Genomic DNA, 4504 nt, shown 5'->3' on the forward strand with positions numbered 1-4504 from the left:
CCTCTTTCCCCCCGCGCTCTCGGCCTCTTTCCCCCCCGCGCTCTCGGCCTCTTTCCCCCCCGCGCTCTCGGCCTCTTTCCCCCCGCGCTCTCGGCCTCTTTCCCCCCGCGCTCTCGGCCTCTTTCCCCCCGCGCTCTCGGCCTCTTCCCCCCCGCGCTCTCGGCCTCTTTCCCCCCGCGCTCTCGGCCTCTTTCCCCCCCGCGCTCGTCGGCCTCTTTCCCCTCTTTCCCCCCCGCGCTCTCGGCCTCTTTCCCCCCCGCGCTCTCGGCCTCTTTCCCCCCCGCGCTCTCGGCCTCTTTCCCCCCCGCGCTCTCGGCCTCTTTCCCCCTCCCCCCCCCTCTCGGCCTCTTTCCCCCCTCCCCCCCCTCTCGGCCTCTTTCCTCCCCCCCCCCCCCCCCTCGGCCTCTTTCCTCCCCCCCCGCCCCCCCCCTCGGCCTCTTTCCTCCCCCCCCCCCCCCCCCCTCGGCCTCTTTCCTCCACCCCCCCCCCCCCTCTCGGCCTCTTTCCTCCACCCCCCCCCCTCTCGGCCTCTTTCCTCCACCCCCCCTCTCTCGGCCTCTTCCTCCCCCCCCCCCCCCCTCTCTCGGCCTCTTTCCCACCCCCCCTCTCTCGGCCTCTTTCCTCCCCCCACCCGGCCTCTTTCCTTCCCCCCCCCCCTCGGCCTCTTTCCCCCCCCCCACCCTCTCTCGGCCTCTTCTCCTCCCCCCCTCTCTCGCTCTCCCTCCCCCCCTCTCTCGCTCTCCCTCCCCCCCTCTCTCGCTCTCCCTCCCCCCCTCTCTCGCTCTCCTCCCCCCTCTCTCGCTCTCCCTCCCCCCCTCTCTCGCTCTCCCTCCCCCCCTCTCTCGCTCTCCCTCCCCCCTCTCTCGCTCTCCCTCCCCCCCTCTCTCGCTCTCCCTCCCCCCCCTCTCTCGCTCTCCCTCCCCCCTCTCTCGCTCTCCCTCCCCCCCTCTCTCGCTCTCCCTCCCCCCCTCTCTCGCTCTCCCTCCCCCCTCTCTCGCTCTCCCTCCCCCCTCTCTCGCTCTCCCTCCCCCCCTCTCTCGCTCTCCTCCCCCCTCTCTCGCTCTCCCTCCCCCCCTCTCTCGCTCTCCCTCCCCCCCTCTCTCGCTCTCCCTCCCCCCCTCTCTCGCTCTCCCTCCCCCCCTCTCTCGCTCTCCCTCCCCCCCTCTCTCGCTCTCCCTCCCCCCCTCTCTCGCTCTCCCTCCCCCCTCTCTCGCTCTCCCTCCCCCCCTCTCTCGCTCTCCCTCCCCCCCTCTCTCGCTCTCCCTCCCCCCCTCTCTCGCTCTCCCTCCCCCCCTCTCTCGCTCTCCCCTCCCCCCCCTCTCTCGCTCTCCCTCCCCCCCTCTCTCGCTCTCCCTCCCCCCTCTCTCGCTCTCCCTCCCCCTCTCTCGCTCTCCCTCCCCCCCTCTCTCGCTCTCTCCCTCCCCCCCTCTCTCGCTCTCCCTCCCCCCCTCTCTCGCTCTCCCTCCCCCCTCTCTCGCTCTCCCTCCCCCCCCTCTCTCGCTCTCCCTCCCCCCCTCTCTCGCTCTCCCTCCCCCCCTCTCTCGCTCTCCCTCCCCCCCTCTCTCGCTCTCCCTCCCCCCCTCTCTCGCTCTCCCTCCCCCCCTCTCTCGCTCTCCCTCCCCCCCTCTCTCGCTCTCCCTCCCCCCCTCTCTCGCTCTCCCTCCCCCCCTCTCTCGCTCTCCCTCCCCCCTCTCTCGCTCTCCCTCCCCCCCTCTCTCGCTCTCCCTCCCCCCCTCTCTCGCTCTCCCTCCCCCCCTCTCTCGCTCTCCCTCCCCCCCTCTCTCGCTCTCCCTCCCCCCCTCTCTCGCTCTCCCTCCCCCCCTCTCTCGCTCTCCCTCCCCCCCTCTCTCGCTCTCCCTCCCCCCCTCTCTCGCTCTCCCTCCCCCCCTCTCTCGCTCTCCCTCCCCCCCTCTCTCGCTCTCCCTCCCCCCCCTCTCTCGCTCTCCCTCCCCCCTCTCTCGCTCTCCCTCCCCCCTCTCTCGCTCTCCCTCCCCCCCCTCTCTCGCTCTCCCTCCCCCCCTCTCTCGCTCTCCCTCCCCCCCTCTCTCGCTCTCCCTCCCCCCCTCTCTCGCTCTCCCTCCCCCCCTCTCTCGCTCTCCCTCCCCCCCTCTCTCGCTCTCCCTCCCCCCTCTCTCGCTCTCCCTCCCCCCTCTCTCGCTCTCCCTCCCCCCTCTCTCGCTCTCCCTCCCCCCCTCTCTCGCTCTCCCTCCCCCCCTCTCTCGCTCTCCCTCCCCCCCTCTCTCGCTCTCCCTCCCCCCCTCTCTCGCTCTCCCTCCCCCCCTCTCTCGCTCTCCCTCCCCCCCTCTCTCGCTCTCCCTCCCCCCCTCTCTCGCTCTCCCTCCCCCCCTCTCTCGCTCTCCCTCCCCCCCTCTCTCGCTCTCCCTCCCCCCTCTCTCGCTCTCCCTCCCCCCCTCTCTCGCTCTCCCTCCCCCCCTCTCTCGCTCTCCCTCCCCCCCTCTCTCGCTCTCCCTCCCCCCCTCTCTCGCTCTCCCTCCCCCCCTCTCTCGCTCTCCCTCCCCCCCTCTCTCGCTCTCCCTCCCCCCCTCTCTCGCTCTCCCTCCCCCCCTCTCTCGCTCTCCCTCCCCCCCTCTCTCGCTCTCCCTCCCCCCCTCTCTCGCTCTCCCTCCCCCCCTCTCTCGCTCTCCCTCCCCCCTCTCTCGCTCTCCCTCCCCCCCTCTCTCGCTCTCCCTCCCCCCCTCTCTCGCTCTCCCTCCCCCCCTCTCTCGCTCTCCCTCCCCCCCTCTCTCGCTCTCCCTCCCCCCCTCTCTCGCTCTCCCTCCCCCCCTCTCTCGCTCTCCCTCCCCCCCTCTCTCGCTCTCCCTCCCCCCCTCTCTCGCTCTCCCTCCCCCCCTCTCTCGCTCTCCCTCCCCCCCTCTCTCGCTCTCCCTCCCCCCCTCTCTCGCTCTCCCTCCCCCCCTCTCTCGCTCTCCCTCCCCCCCTCTCTCGCTCTCCCTCCCCCCCCCTCTCTCGCTCTCCCTCCCCCCCTCTCTCGCTCTCCCTCCCCCCCTCTCTCGCTCTCCCTCCCCCCCTCTCTCGCTCTCCTCCCCCCCTCTCTCGCTCTCCTCCCCCCTCTCTCGCTCTCCCTCCCCCCCTCTCTCGCTCTCCCTCCCCCCCTCTCTCGCTCTCCCTCCCCCCCTCTCTCGCTCTCCCTCCCCCCCTCTCTCGCTCTCCCTCCCCCCCTCTCTCGCTCTCCCTCCCCCCCTCTCTCGCTCTCCCTCCCCCCCTCTCTCGCTCTCCCTCCCCCCCTCTCTCGCTCTCCCTCCCCCCCTCTCTCGCTCTCCCTCCCCCCCTCTCTCGCTCTCCCTCCCCCCCTCTCTCGCTCTCTCCCTCCCCCCCCTCTCTCGCTCTCCCTCCCCCCCTCTCTCGCTCTCCCTCCCCCCCTCTCTCGCTCTCCCTCCCCCCCTCTCTCGCTCTCCCTCCCCCCCCTCTCTCGCTCTCCCTCCCCCCCTCTCTCGCTCTCCCTCCCCCCCTCTCTCGCTCTCCCCTCCCCCCCTCTCTCGCTCTCCCTCCCCCCCTCTCTCGCTCTCCCTCCCCCCCTCTCTCGCTCTCCCTCCCCCCCTCTCTCGCTCTCCCTCCCCCCCTCTCTCGCTCTCCCTCCCCCCCTCTCTCGCTCTCCCTCCCCCCCTCTCTCGCTCTCCCTCCCCCCCTCTCTCGCTCTCCCTCCCCCCCTCTCTCGCTCTCCCTCCCCCCCTCTCTCGCTCTCCCTCCCCCCCCTCTCTCGCTCTCCCTCCCCCCCTCTCTCGCTCTCCCTCCCCCCCTCTCTCGCTCTCCCTCCCCCCCTCTCTCGCTCTCCCTCCCCCCCTCTCTCGCTCTCCCTCCCCCCCTCTCTCGCTCTCCTCCCCCCTCTCTCGCTCTCCCTCCCCCCTCTCTCGCTCTCCCTCCCCCCTCTCTCGCTCTCCCTCCCCCCCTCTCTCGCTCTCCCTCCCCCCCTCTCTCGCTCTCCCTCCCCCCCCTCTCTCGCTCTCCTCCCCCCCTCTCTCGCTCTCCCTCCCCCCTCTCTCGCTCTCCCTCCCCCCTCTCTCGCTCTCCCTCCCCCCCTCTCTCGCTCTCCCTCCCCCCCTCTCTCGCTCTCCCTCCCCCCCTCTCTCGCTCTCCCTCCCCCCCTCTCTCGCTCTCCCTCCCCCCCTCTCTCGCTCTCCCTCCCCCCCTCTCTCGCTCTCCCTCCCCCCCTCTCTCGCTCTCCCTCCCCCCCTCTCTCGCTCTCCCTCCCCCCCTCTCTCGCTCTCCCTCCCCCCCTCTCTCGCTCTCCCTCCCCCCCTCTCTCGCTCTCCCTCCCCCCCTCTCTCGCTCTCCCTCCCCCCCTCTCTCGCTCTCCCTCCCCCCCTCTCTCGCTCTCCCTCCCCCCCTCTCTCGCTCTCCCTCCCCCCCTCTCTCGCTCTCCCTCCCCCCCTCTCTCGCTCTCCCTCCCCCCCCTCTCTCGCTCTCCCCTCCCCCCCTCTCTCGCTCTCCCTCCCCCCCTCTCTCGCTCTCCCTCCCCCCCTCTCTCGCTCTCCCTCCCCCCCTC

The sequence above is a fragment of the Somniosus microcephalus genome, chromosome 12, assembly GCF_052327205.1.
Source record: "Somniosus microcephalus isolate GS21.2 chromosome 12, FLI_Smic_1.0, whole genome shotgun sequence".
In the NCBI taxonomy this organism is placed as follows: domain Eukaryota; kingdom Metazoa; phylum Chordata; class Chondrichthyes; order Squaliformes; family Somniosidae; genus Somniosus; species Somniosus microcephalus.